Consider the following 15,689-nt stretch of genomic DNA (forward strand, 5'->3'; position numbering starts at 1 on the left):
CTTGCGCGGGTCGGATCAGTCCGACCCGCGCTCGCGCGGGTCGGTTTGTTCCGTCCCGCGCTCGCGCAGGTCAGTTTGTTCTGTCCTGCGCTCGCGCAGGTTTGTTGATTTTTTTCTTCTTTTCCGTTCTCTTTCTTCGAGACTTGTCCTTTCGCGTGTTTGGTTCGCTTCGTTGATTTATATGCTTTGAGTTGATTGACGCGTGCGTGTTGATTGACGCATGCGAGCTGATTGGCGCGCGCGAGCTGACTGTCAAGCGCGCAGGTCACTTGATTCGCCGTTTTGCTTCAGGCGCTTGTCGGCGTCAGATAATCCTCTTAGACTCGGATAACAATGTTCGTCGTCTTCTCTCTGTCTCGAGCTGTGTGTGGATACCTATAGGCATTTTTAGACGCCTACAGATACCCCCTCCAAAGTATTCCAGACTCATTCTTTTATTGAGGAGTCTGGAATGCTTTGGATAAGATAGGCCATCTCCTCAATTTCGTAGAGTGACCTTGAACTATCTCAATTCTTAACTTCTTCAGTCTTCAATCTATTCATTGTTTTGTCGAATAGGTGAAGTTCTTCCGGCGCTGCGTTTATCGTCTGACCGTTGTCGAAATCTTGAACTGAGATTGGTGTGTAAGTTTCTGAACTTAGCTCGTGCCATTGAGTTGACTTTGAACTAATCCTCTCCGTCGGGAATTCATATCTGATTGTAACTGAAATCCTTGGAGTCATCTTTTGCCTTATTTTGGCGAAATTGCTGATGCGTTGACCGGCATCGATCTTTACTGTAACGCGTTGACCGGCGTTAACACAGTTTATACTCGTACGTTTGCTGGAGTCTACACAGTTTAAGCTCTTAAGGCATTGGAGCGTGACGGTCCCGAATGTTGGGCTGCAGGACCAACTATTAAAGCTGATTCATCTGCACGTGTGGATCTTATCCTGAAGTTTGTTGGATGTTCAAGTCATGAGACCAACTAATGAAGCTGATACGTCAATGACTCGCATTTATAGAATTTTTGGCAAATTCTCAGCCATCAACGGGTTTGATAAGCCTTTACCGACTACCGTTTGAGTCGGGCTAGCATGCGGATTGTTTAAGTCCGTTCCGCATGTAACGTTATGCTAAAAGAGTTAACTCTTTTAGTGCTACGATATTGAATACGTAGACTTCGTCTTTCTCCTGTGAAAAGACTAAACAGCGACGTGTATCAGACGTAGACTTTAAGGTTTTTGGCAAACCCTCAGCCTTCAACGGATTTGGCGTGCCTTTACCGATTACCGTTTGAATCGGGCTTGCATGCGGATTGTTTAAGTCCGTTCCGCATGTGACGTTATGCTAAAGGAATGAACTCCCTTAGACTTGATGCTACGATATTGAATACGTAGACTTCGCCATTGTTACGAGAATAGGATTCTGGTGTCTTTTTCAATCGGTGAAAGACTAAACCGGCAACGCGTGTTAGGCGTTGACTTATCCCTGCTTAGGATTCGGGATAAAATTCCCCATGCATAAAAGGCATGGATTTTTGTTGCTATGATGCTGAATACGTAGACTTGGTCGTTTTTACGGGAACGAACCACCCAGCAACGCGGGTTAAGCGTTGACTTATCCCTACTTAGGCTTCGGGATAAAATGCCCCAGACTGGATTCTGGTGTCTTTTTCAATACGGCAAAAGACTAACCGGCAACGCGTGTTAGGCGTTGACTTATCCCTGCTCAGGATTCGGGATAAAATTCCCCATGCATAAAAGGCATGGATTTTTGTTGCTACGATGCTGAATACGTAGACTCGGTCGTTTTTACGGGAACGAACCACCCAGCAACGCGGGTTAAGCGTTGACTTATCCCTACTTAGGCTTCGGGATAAAATACCCCAGACTGGATTCTGGTGTCTTTTTCAATCGGTAAAAGACTAAACCGGCAACGCGAGTTAGGTGTTGACTTATCCCTACTTAGGCTTCGGGATAAAATACTCCGTGCTTGTGAAGCACGAATTTTAGGAGTTTGAAAAATTGGTGTCTTCTCCTGGGGCAAAGACGAACCCGATACGGGAGAGGAATAATTTTATATCCTATCTCCCAAAGCTGAAAAGGAAGAATTTTATATTCTATCTCCAGTTAGAAAGGAAACTCGAGGTGGGATCTCCACCCCCAGAATCCGAAAAGGTGAAACTAGGAGTGGGATCTCCATTCCGAGAATCAAAAAGATTGGGATAACCCTAACTGTCGGAAGGTTTGATTATCGAACTAAATGTGAGTTTCTCGTTTATCGAGAGTGAATTGTGGTTTTGATCCTTACTGTAGGAAGGTTTGACCAGGTGGGAGGGGGAGTGTGAGATGACCCTAACTTTTATAGGTTTGATCACTCGATTTGTGGACCTCTCGTTCATTGAAGGAATCAAGAGGGGATTTTGACTGTGGTCCTAACTGTAGGAAGGTTTGACCAAGTGAGAATGGGAATGTGAGATGACCCTAACTTTTATAGGTTTGATCACTCGATTTGTGGACCTCTCGTTCATTGAAGCATTGAAGGAATCGAGAGGGGATTTTGACTGTGGTCCTAACTGTAGGAAGGTTTGACCAAATGGACAGTAGGAGTGGGAGTACAAATCACAATGTGAGTGTTGACTTGTACAAATCACTCAGTAGGGGTTCTTAGTGTCAAGTGATAAGGACTTAACGCGAAGGGGTTTGACAATTCATCAAGGATTGACAGATTAAAATTCTAAGCATTATATTCGGACTCTAACCATGAAAGTGTTGAGTGCACGAACATAGCGAAGGTTTGAATGGATTAAACAGGAAAGAATTTTGGTGGTCCCACCGTCAATTAGTCTGATCGGTGGGGGACTCTGTGGTGGGAGACTATGAGTCGTCAAACTCCAGTGAGAGTTTTGTGAGGGAAAATTGATCCAATGAAGTGATCGAATTTCATCTCAGCAAACGAGTGTTCGGAAGTCACAATGAGGGTTTAGTGTTAATCACTTTGTTTGTAATGATCGGGTTATCCCTAAGAAAATTACATATAGTATTCTTCCGGGAACTCCCCGTTACATGAATCATCCACCCCCAGCTTCTTCGCGAAACTGGGTTTATCATTGCATTCGGTTACATGATCGGGTTATCCTTAAGAATATTACATATAAAAATTCTCCAGGAACTTCCCGTCAACGGTAGGAAACAGTTTAGACTCATATACCTATTAGAGTATCAGGGAGCAGTTTAACCTCTTATACCGGTCGGAGGATTAAGAAGCAGTTTATACTCTTATACTTGTCGGAGTATTAAGAAGCAGTTTATACTCTTATACTTGTCGGAGTGTTGAGAAGCAGTTTATACTCGTATACTCTTCGGAGTGTAGCCGTTCTCGTTTGGCTTATCCCAGCGTTATGACGCCGGCTTCAACCAAGGTCTGGATGCTATTTTTTAAAGTAAAGCAAGCCTTGGTAGGATGAATGATCCTCCTGTGGTACGCACAATATTTTGGATCCACGATGTTATCAGCTTCCTCCTGATTTACGACAGGTGGAAGCTTGATCTTGTTGTTTTCAAGGAGAGACTCGAAGATGGCCGGAACATCTTCGTCCTTGAAGGAGTACTCTTTTTGGAGTTTCAGATCCGAAGTCTTTTGCTGCCTTCGGGGTTGTTGTTGCGATGTCTGATTAACGTCTACAACCGCTGCATGTGCCTTTCCTTTACCATGGGAGGCGAAGTTTGAGTTCAGAAAATTCGCCGTCGGTTGGCTCCTCTCGGCTTTCTTCCTTCGGAGGAAGCGTTCGGCCCGCTCTCCGCGCGTCTTCAACTCTTTCCAAGTGTTGGACGGTGCGACTCCCATAACTTCTAATATCTCAATAGATAGGTTGTTATGACATGTCTGGAGGATGAAGTCCTCCGTGATCGGATCTCGGCAGTTCATTGCTTTATTCCGAAAGCGCTTGACGAAGTCGTCGACTGTCTCGTCATCTTCTTGTTTCTCATCGAAAAGTGTCCTGATGGATACCTCGTCGTCGTCATCAAAAAAGTTACCAAGGAATGAGTTCTCCATATCGTCCCAGCTGTTAATACTTCCAGGCTTGAGACGGCGGTACCAATCGAAGGTCGGCCCACGAAGGGTGCCAACGAATGACCGAACCATCAAGGCTTCATTGCCGGAGATCATACCCAAGTGGGACATGAAGTAGATCAGATGTTGAGTGGGTGAACCCTTCCCGTCAAACGGCGTGAAGTTAATCAAGTTGAACTTCGCCGGTCGGGCCTCGGACGATTTGAAAGAGGAATGACGGGTCCACCCCCAGTGTTGTCGTTTTTAGTATGACCACTCCCAGCGTTTTGGTCAACGAGAGGGTTATCAGCATTGAGGCGTTCATCCACATCTGAATCGCTACCTACTTGGTTAGCAGCGTTGCGACGGCTGGATTCGCCCATTTGATTGGAAAGAGCCCGAATCTGTCGGTCGTGCTCTTCCTTCATCCGCTGCATAGCCATTTCTATTTCGAATTTAAATGCTTGCTTCTGCTTCGCTAGAGCATCCTCAACCATTTTAGTTGCTTCTTCGGTGTTAATCATAAACACTTCGCGGGATTGCCCTGGGCTAGATACCGTATTGTCAGAAGCGACTGCAGAGTTAGCATCCGATACTTCATCATCCGAGGATAACCCTCTCTGCATTCTTTGGTAGTCCCTGCGTCTAGTGGTCCCTGATCGCAACCGGGTTAGACGATGCGATACAAGCGGGTCAGAGCTAGAAGGTCGAATTGATTTTCCCTTATCAACCATATTGATGGTAACCTCTGGGGGTTCGTCACCTTGAACGACCGATCGTTTCTTACGGAGGCGCTTTAGATTAGACTTATCCTTTCCGTTGGAGATCCTCTCAAATACCGAGACCCTCTGCGGAGCGGTCTTGGGGCAGCTACACGCTGATAATACTGCCCTGATAAGTTCGACGCACTGGCAATGAGATTTTGTTTCTCGGGTATATCTCTTCCGAGACTTGTTCATACCCCCAGCCCGATAGTACAACTCATCTGTCGGATGACCGGAGCAACCTATCGTACGTTGACACAACTCCCCAAGTATAACGTTGTCATCGTCAGATGAATACGTTTCTTTCAGGGGATTTGCCGCTTTATCAGCGTTCTCAAGAGTCACATGTTTAGAACTACACTTTTGGGAGCGCAAGATCTCAACAGGCTCCTGGTTTTGAATACACACCCCCAGACGGGTGGAAACTGGAGTTTTCCTTTTATAAGAAGGCTTGTTATTGTTGAGAGGGCGTGTGCGACCCCAGCTCGACGAGTTGCTCGGGGTTCAGTCACCGGACCCAAACGTTCTTTGCTCAGAACTTTACCTCGATCCTCTTGCAAAGGACCCAGACGATCGACTGTCTTCACCTTGAATCGGGACAAACCCACACTGTCACAGTGCTCCGTCGGAGGTGCGGGACTCGAAGGGATCGACGTAACCGGTACAGAACGTCTTATGTCTCGACCCTGGCGCTGGTCAGATTTGAGTGGCCCGCGGGTTGGAGGGTTGGATCCAGGTGACCCGCGATTTGGAAGGTCGGATCCAAGTGACCCGCGAAGTGGAGGGTCGGATCCAAGTGACCCGCAAAGTGGAGGGTCGGATCCAAGTGACCTGCGATTTGAAAGGTCGGATCCAAGCGACCTGCAAAGTGGAAGGTCGGATCCAAGTGACCTGCGATTTGGAAGGTCGGTTCCAAGTGACCTGCAAATTAGCGGGTCGGATTGGAGTGACCTGCAAATTGGCGGGTCGGATTGGAGTGACCTGCGTTTTGGCGGGTCGGATTGGAGCGACCTGCATTTTGACGGGTCGGATTGGAGTGACCTGCAAATCGGGACGTACGGTCGATTGAGTTGACATCAAATTGGCTGGGTCGCGATCTGAACGAGTGACCCGCGCGCCGGCGGGTCGGATTCAAGTGACCCGCGATTCTCGATCTTTTCGGCCGCCGTTTTGGATTTTGGCCTCCAAGTTTGATGCAGTCTTGGTTGTTTCTTAGCTATGTCCTTCTTCTGCATCTTTTGTGCTTTTTGCACAAGAATTCGCGTGCGCGCAAGCGCGCAGCGCTTTTGAATTCGCTCCTCCAGAGTTGAACGGATCTTTTTGATTTGGATCCATTCATTTGCTATTGGTTTGGAGGGGAGGACATCTGTCCGCTGTTGGGGTGCTTGGCGTTGCCTAATTTTCAGATCCGCCTCGTAACGGATCCCGTCAATTGACTCCAAGGCTCTAGCGAGTTGGCACGTACAGCGTTGGCGTTGTCTTTGACGAGTTCTCTTTGATAAAATAGGCGCGCCTTCTGTACTCAACTCCTTGATTGAGGAGGAGTTCAGATCTGCAGATCCGGACTCATTGGAGGCCGGAAGGGCGTTGTAAGGTTCAGCTACCGCAACAACGGGGGCGTTGATCTTCCTTCGCTTGCGAGAGGCGGAGGATCTGGAGGAGGAGGACGACAGATATTCCTCGAACTTCAGTTGGTCGAACTCGTACTCGACCACTTCTTCAACCGGGATGCAGATCCGAGGTTGCGACACGACAGCTCCGGCAGCGAAGCTGTTGGCTCCCACTGTGATCGCCAATTTGTTTCCGTCGAAAGTTACCTTAGTCATTGATTTCATTAAACTTTAAGCGTTACAAATGAATTCAAATAACAAAAGAACAAAAGATTACAACTTTCTTGAAAATAAACACAATATCCGTTTATCGGCTCTTGCTTGCGTGGGATCTTTGTCTGTGCCGGGGTTTATCCGTGGACTGCCTTTGATCTGGATCCGGTTGATAAAAAATTTGGCAGAGCTTCGTCTTCACCGAGGAAGTATTTGATTTGAAGCGCTGAGATCGACCAAGCGAAATCAGGGTTCTTCTCGAGATTAAGACCAAGCCTAATCTCAAGGGACGGACGGGAACGGGCGTCGGATCTCTCGAACTCTCCTTCTTTATGCCGAAGAACTCGCCAAGATCTGTCAACCCTCGCTGAAATTCGTGCTCCTTTGACTCCACAATCCGGCAGCACCTCCTCGTCTTGATAATCAATCGCCCCTGAAAAATGGAGGCCTTTGACTCATATTTATAGACCCCGAATGCGGTTATTTGGATGAGAACAAGTGATTTGGCTCTATCTTCAGTTAACAACAGCCTAACCACGTTTGGGGATGATATCAGGTCAGTTTGGATGTCAGGAACCAACACAATCCTCGGAGAAAAGACGCATCAAAAAACGAACCGGGCTCAAATACAGTGCCGCGCATGGACAAAGTCTTGACCCGCGCTTGCGGCGGGTCGGACTATGGCCGACCCGCGCGGCGCCGGGTCGACACGGTCCGACCGCGCGCGGACGCCTGGGCGTTTTTGCCTTTATTGAGTTTCTTTCGTGTTTTCCGGCTTTTTAGGGCTTGTGTTTTCGCACGCGTTTTGCGTGTTTGACGCGTTCCTTGTTGACTTTGTACGCTTCCGTTTGGCAGAATTGACTGGTCAAACGCAGTGTTTGATTGACGCATGCGAACTGATTGATGTGCACGAATTGGTTAACATGCACGAGCTGAATGATGCGTGCGTGTTAACTGACTGTTGGGCGCGTTTGTACGCTTTGAGTTGATTAACGCGTGCGGTCCACTTGGTGTTTTCCATTGTGGTGGTTCGTTGTCGTGTCATCAACAGTTTGCCGATTCGCTTCATGCGCTTGTCGGCGTTGGATGATCCTCTTTGATTCGGATAACGACGTTCATCACCTTCTCTTTGTCTTGAGCTATGTGCGGGCACCCATAGGCATTTTTAGACGCCTACACTAAGCTCATCTTGTCACATCCTCTAATCATATCTACTGAGCTAAGTCTCTTAGTCAGACAATCTGCTGCCTGGTCCTTAGTTGGAACATGACTTAACTCCAGTAGTCCATTGTCCAACTTCTCTTTGATGAAGAACCTATCGATTTCAATGTGTTTGGTTCTATCATGCTGTACTGGGTTGTTGGCGATACTGATGGCTGACTTGTTATCACATCACAACTTCATCTTTACTCCTTGATCCAGCTTCAGCTCCACCAGCATACTCTTCAACCACAACAATTCCGTAACTCCCAAGGCCATAGCTCTATACTCTGTTTCAGCTGTTGATCTCGCCACCACTGTCTGCTTCTTGTTCTTCCACAAGACCAAGTTGTCTCCTATAAAGATGCAGTATCCTGAGGTAGATCTTCTGTCATCAGCACAGCTAGCCAATCAGAGTCACAGTAACCCTCAATGCTCACATGTTCATTCTTCCTGAATATCAGCCCTTTTTCAGGAGCACTCTTCAAATACCTTAGGATTTGGTACACTGCGTCCATATGACCCTTCCTCGGATCATGCATGTAGCGGCTCACCACGTTCACTGTAAAAGAGATATCGGGACGTGTGTGACTCAAATAGATCAACCTGCCCACCAGCCTCTGGTATCTGTCATGATCAACTGGCCCTCCAGCCTCAGCACCCAGTTTGAACTTCTGATCGATCAGTGTAGTTGCAGGTTTGCACCCTAACATCCCTGTCTTTTTAAGAAGATCCACTGCATACATTCTTTGGGATAGGACAATCCCCTCCGCTCCTCGAGCTATCTCTACTCCAAAAAAGTACCGAAGCAAGCCAAGATCTTTCACCTCGAATTCCTTACCCAGTCTCACTTTAAGTTGGGCAATCTCCTTCTTATCATCCCCTGTAATAATCATATCATCCACATATACTGCAAGCATGGTAATGTGGCCTCTACTCCGTCGAAAGAACACGGTATGATCGGCGTTAATCTGTTGGTACCTCATACCTATCATAGCCCTCCTGAATCTATCGAACCAAGCACGAGGAGACTGCTTCAGCCCATAGAGAGACTTCTTCAATCTGCAGACCTTGCCCGCTATCTGATCTGTGTCGAATCCTGGTGGTATCTCCATGTATACCTCTTCCATTAGATCTCCATGAAGAAATGCATTATTCACATCTAGTTGGTGTAGCTTTCATTCACCATTTACTGCCAGAGAGATCAAGATCCTAACAGTGCTCATCTTCGCCGCCGGTGTAAAGGTCTCATCATAGTCAATGCCATATGTCTGACTGTACCCTTTTGCCACCAGACGCGCCTTGTAGCGCTCAACCTGACCATCTGGATTCTGCTTCACCGTAAAAACCCACTTGCATCCAACTGCTCTCTTTCCTTCTGGTAGTTTTACTAACTCCAAAGTAGGGTTCTTCTCAAGAGCCCCTAGCTCATCGTGCATAGCCGATTTCCACTTTGGGTCCTTCTTAGCAACCTGCCAGTTGTTAGGTACAGTAACAGTCCAATGATGCAATGAATGCTCCATATGTAGGATGGATGTTAGAATATGATACAAACTGGGCAAGATCCCAACCATATCTATCAGGAGGATTTTTCGTATTGCTACGAGTAGTCCTCCGTACTGACATTGGTGTAGGAGAAGTAAATAGAGGAATAATATCACCTTGGGAGGAATCTAGTGATGGTGTAGGTGTCTCAGGAGTGGGGACATGCATTGGCAAGGGACTTGGCACCAGTGACACTGTAGGTACTGTTCCCGCAATTTGTTTTTCCTTTCTACTATAGGTAAGTAGCTCCCCCTGAGCCGTGGGCCTAGCACCTCTTGTCTCATTCTCCTCTTCTTCTTCATTCTCCTGCTCCTCCTCAACCAATTCTCCTTCACAAGGAATCGATACAGAAATTGATTTCTCCACATTATTCACTGGGATCTCACCATTCTCCCCCTCTCGCCTCATACTTCCAGTATCGGGCGAGTTACCAACGGATGAAGATATCTTCCGGGTGTAATATGGCTCGAGTTCTCGAAAGTGCACATCCATGCTCACAAACAGCTTCTTCTCCACCGGGCTCCAACAAATATATCCCTTCTGAGTAGCAGAATATCCCACAAAGATGCATTTCACCGCTCTAGGGGCAAGCTTCCTGATAGATGGCCTGTTGTCCTTCACAAAGCACACATAGTCAAACACCTTGAGTGGAAGAAGTCCACCATTATCTCCCTTCAACGTCTCACACGGAGACTTCCAATCCAGCACTCTCGAGGGTATTCTGTTGATCAGCGCTGCTGCGGTCAACACTGCTTGCCCACACAATGTTTCTGGGACATTCATGGAGATCATCATACTTCTAGCAACCTCTAAAAGATGTCTGTTCTTCCTTTCCGTTACCCTATTTTAAGCTGGTGTGTATGAGCATGTAGTCTGGTGCTGTATTCCCTGAGCTGACAAGTATTCCCCAAACGCTTTGTTAGTATATTTTGTCCCATTATCATATCTCAATACCTTCACCACAGCACCGTATTAAGTCTAAGCATACCTATGAAAGTTTTGGAAGCAACCAAACACTTTACTCTTATTTTTCATCAAGTATAACCAAGTAATGCGAGAGAAACAATCAATAAAGGTAACAAAATACTTGTATCCATTCATAGAACTTGTGGAACAAGGCCCCCAAACATCTGAATGTATCAGGTCAAATGCACGAGAACTCCTATGACCAGAACTTACATAAGAACTTCTAGTAAGCTTTCCAAACTCACATGCATCGCACACAAGGTTCTGCTTATTTGCTTTCTCAAATAGAGATGGATACAACCTATTTAAAACATTAAAGGATGAGTGTCCCAAACGCTGGTGATGAAGCATCAACATACTCTCAACACTCATCTCAGATCATACTCTTGCTCTCTACCATAGATACCAATGCTGAGTCCAGCCCTTCACAATCCAGGTACAACAGTCCACTACGCCATGTGCCAGTCCCAAGTCTCCGCCCTGTCCCCTTCTCCTAGAAGATCATCTTGGGAATGTCAAAAGAAACAATGCATTTTAGTTGGAGTATGATAGCATTAATGGACAAAAGATTGACTGGAAAAGAGGGAGCATGCAAAACATTGGACAAAGTTACAGAATCTGTACAATTGACATTACCCTTACCAACCACTGGCTGAAATATACCATCAGCTGTTTGGATACTATCAGCCGATGCTAAGTGAGTATATGATGAGAACTCACTAGCATTACCTGTCACGTGTCGAGACGCACCGGAGTTGACTATCCAATCTAATGATCTATAGGGGGACATCGAAGTAAGAGCATGTATGTCATAAGTAGCAGTGTTGCCTCTAGCGAAGAACGAAGTAGATGCCTCCTCAGTCCCACTCCTCCTGTTTCCATCTCCTGCTACTCTTTGCTTCCTCCTGAGGATCTCCAGGAGCGCATGATCCTCCTCGGTAAAGATCACCTCAGCTGCTTCCTCTCCCTCTGCTGTCATCAGATTCGCCCGGTTGCCTCCTCCTCTTCCACCTCGTCGACCCCCACGATCACGACCACGACCTCCGAACTGTCCACATCCACCCGAATCTCCTTCCTTAGGTGACTTGGTGCAAGCATGCCTTAAATGACCCACTTCACCACAGTAGTAGGACTGCCGAGTCTCCCCCTTGGATCCAGTATTACCAGAGTTGGAAGCTGTCAGTGCTGACTTTACCATCGGAAGTCCACCTGTCCCTACCTGCAACTTAATGCGAGTCTCCTTCTGAATCATGGCCGAAACTGCCTCCTTAAGTTTGGGAATCTTTGGCTGAGCTAGCAGCAATGCAGTCCTCTGAACAAACTCCGATGCCAGCCCCTTGAGAAACACCATAGTCCTCTCCTGTAGAAAGGCCTCTCGCTCCTTACACTCCGGGTCCTTGCAGCTGGCCCGATGTGAGAAGTGATCATAATCTATCCACAGGCGTTCCAGCTCTGTGGCATACCCCTGGACAGTCCTCTCCCCTTGAACTGTGGCGTCGATTTCTCCCTTGATCTGGAACACCCTTAAGTTGTTTCCCACCCCATCATAGGTCCTCCTCAACTTCTCCCAGACATCCATCACCTTCCTGATGTCATCTACTGTGACGGCGATCGACTGGACCAATGAGTTGAGGAGCCAGATGTACACCAACATATAAGTAGATTTCCACTCATCTCTTCCAGCTGAGCCTTCAGTCGGCTCTGTCGTCTCTCCTGTCAAGTACCCCTTCAGGTTCCTTCCTGCAAGAGTGTATCTTACCCGTCGTGACCAACTTAGGTAAGTAGCTGGTCCATCAAGCATCAGATCGATGGGTGGAAGCTCTAAATTTTTCGGTGGTCTTGTCGCACTCTTACCGGCCGACAACTTCATCAACTGCATCAAAGTTGAGACCTCCGCGGGGTTCAACTTCTTGATGATCTCCTCCAACTTCATCAACTGCATCAAAGTTGAGACCTCCGCGGGGTTCAACTTCTTGATGATCTCCTCCATCGATCAGGCTTTAGATCAACTTCAAAGTTGAGACCTCCGCGGGGTTCAACTTCTTGATGATCTCCTCCATCGATCAGGCTTTAGATCAACTACTTGTTCTCCTTCCCTTGTTGTGCGCAGTGAAAAATTTGACAGCACTTCTGCTGCACAACAAGAGTAGGATCTTAACTAAATTCTTATTTCTCAAATGAAACAAGAATCGACAGTGATATATCTCAACACCGTGAGATATACACTCTTCCTCCCATCAGTTCTAGGACTGAAATATTGAGGGAATCAAACAAGCTCCTCTCATCAGTTCTATGACTGAGATGTTGAGGGTTTCCAACAAGCTACAAATCATAGGGCTGGGGTTTGGCAAGTTGCATGGAGCATGGGTTCCGAGACCGGGGGCTAAGGACTGCGAGGGGTTGCGAGACCGGAGGCTGCGAGGGGGAGGGGCTGCGGGCAGGGGGTGCTTCGAGACGGGTCCGGCCAGCGAGGGTGGTTGCTCGAGGGGGGAATTCGGCAGGGGGGGCTTGCGAGACTACAGGGGGCTCGCGGCGAGGGCCGAGAGGCTGCCGAGACCGGGTTCGCGGCGGCTGCGAGGAGCCAACGAGGGGGAGCAAGGGGAGGGGCAGCGAGGAGGGGTGCCGTCACCGTTAGCGGCCTTAGCAGGGGTTGGGCGAGGCGTTAGGGTTTGGGTGGAGACTCTGATACCAAATAGAAAATAGATAAAACCCTAATCTTATTGTTGAGATAACATGGGCTTATATAGGCCCCTACAACTTACAAATAACCCCTCAAATCTATTAATATTTCAACATTAACAGATCAAATAGGATTTTCATCCACCTATATAGTACAGAAACCTTGTTAAAACATATTTGATGGAAAATAACAAGGAGAATAAAAATCATTAAAACTTATACAAAGGTCATGTTGGACATGATTTCATATAAGTGAATTAATGTCATATTTGATGACAACCAGTTATTAATTTTTGAAGAAACCTTTTCTCCAATGGTAATCCTATAGTTCATAAGGCTCCAGTTAGTCATTTCAGCATGTTATGAATATAAGATATTAGTAAATGGATTTTAGAATAATCTTCTTGAATGGATATCTTAAAAAAGATATTTACATATAGAGATTATAGAATCAAATATGTAAAATTCAAGAAGATGAAGACAGATTAATTGAATCAATCAAATTACGAACTTAATCAAGCTTCAAATAATTCAAATATTCATTTTGATGAAATGACTAAGGAAATTGATTTTGATCAAATCCTTAAAAAGCAAGTTTGTATGTATAAAATAATAAAATAATTACATTACATTCAAAGTGTTACTTCTTATGGCATATTACTCATTAAGAATGATATTTTAATGTCATGATTAATAGTATGACTTTCCGATAAGTTATTTATGAAAGATCTTATTTAGACATTTTATAGATCTCATACTCTATGGAGATAGAGAAAGAGATACACATGATCATCACAATCTACTTATAAGGATAAAATCCATAGAATGTTCATCTTACAAGATTTTAATAAATAATTGGTTCCTATAAGTCATGGATTTTCTCTCTCTAAGGAAATGTATCCTTAAATTTTAAAGGAGATTGAGCTTTTTAGAAACATTTGATCTTTTGAGTAAAATTTTAATCCAAACCTAATGATAGAAAGTCTATTTTGGGTTATATTTATATAATTAATAATAATAGAAGAATATGTAGTCATATGAAACCACTAAAGAAGGAATATGGATAAATAAGTTTCTCCATAAGTTTAATTATGTTCCTTATAATATATTTCTTATTCATTATTATTTGATAACAATGGAGTTGTTGCAAAAAGTAGAAAAGAAATGTCATCTTCTTAAAAGTTAACAAGAAGAAACATATAGATGTTTAGAAAATGACTAAGCATATAGCATTTGATAACCTTGTAAAAAAAAACCATCGCCATAAAATATTTTTGACAGATGGAAGTTAATATTATATTTGATTGGATGTTAGATCAAGTGGGAGATTGCTAGAATAGTAATAATATGCCATTGAACATCCAATATATTTTATGTAATCTTTTTGAATATTAATAAATATTTTATTGTTGCACATATAATTTGGGTATTATTTCTATAATTGTTATAGTATCCTTAAAAATTCTTTTTGTTAGATCACGCACTGTGATGTGTCACTTGCTTGGAGATGTGATCTAACTTAGAGATTTCTTAAACTGATGTTTAATCTATAACTAATAAATGATAACTTAGTTATACCAAGTTATATGCATTACACCGACATGTGAGATGTAGTGATGGGTCTCAACCACCGGGAATAAAAATTTTCCGGATGTATGTCGTAAGCACACATTATGATGTGTGTAGCACTAGACCGTATTTGAATTTTCTAGGATAAGTCACCTAGGAGAGAGAATTCAAATTGTTACATGGTCCCTTTGACTTGATGATATTGTCATTTTCGATTTAATATTTTAGTATGCGTTAATGTAATGGTAAGCTTGTTTAGCAAGTGTTACACAACTTAAAATGTTGGGTTGCTAGATTTTATTTAGGGAAATGATGAATATCTAGATAGGATCGAGTATGCTCATTATGATGAGTTAATTTATCATGCATTCCCATAAAGTTATAAAATTCCCGTCGACGGGTAGTTTAAAAAATATTTTTCAAAATTTATTTTCTTATAAAAATAAAATATTTTGATGTTTCAAAATGATTTTTATTTATGTTCATGAAAATTGTAATTTAGGCATGAGCAAGTAGGTGAATTGGCCTGCTCAAAAGAGTTGCCTAAAATAAATAATATTGGATTGGATTGAATGTAAGATATTGTTTTAAAATAATTAATCTCATATTATGAAAGAGCTTTTATGAACAATTGGTCGGATATGGATTTGACTGTTAAATTAAAATTATTAATTTAATTAATAATTGGTTCTCGATATTAGACCCAATTGGTCTCACTAATGTCATTAGAAGAGGTATACATGTAATACAATTCTATGTCTATCATTAATTGTTATGGAAACAATGTTCTATCTTTAATTATTATGGAAAAAAATATTCTATCTTTAATTGTTATAAAAAAGTTTTGAACAATTAATAACTGTTTGAAATTAAAATCTATAAGGCAAGTTTAATCCTATATATAGGGTTCATATGTAGTCTTATGAGGGGTACAGAGTAACAGAAGAGAAATAAAAATCTGAGAACCTATCTCACAGTATTGCTCCTCTTCGATAACGGATGAATTTCAATTAGAGACTTTTTTCTCTTGAGAAAGCTATTTCAGATTGATCTTCAGACAGATTATTAAAAAATTCGAAAAGTGTTTCAGGTATTCTTCTAATTTTG

The 15,689-nt window shown here is 44.1% G+C and overlaps 1 protein-coding gene across 1 annotated transcript in view; it reads right to left on the minus strand.

Moving 5' to 3' along the window:
- Nucleotides 1-15,689, minus strand: part of LOC109839488 — a 35,451-nt gene that overhangs the window by 7,030 nt on the left and 12,732 nt on the right. The window lies entirely within an intron of this gene.

This window comes from Asparagus officinalis, chromosome 4 (assembly GCF_001876935.1).
Source record: "Asparagus officinalis chromosome 4, Aspof.V1, whole genome shotgun sequence".
Taxonomy (NCBI): Eukaryota; Viridiplantae; Streptophyta; class Magnoliopsida; order Asparagales; family Asparagaceae; genus Asparagus; species Asparagus officinalis.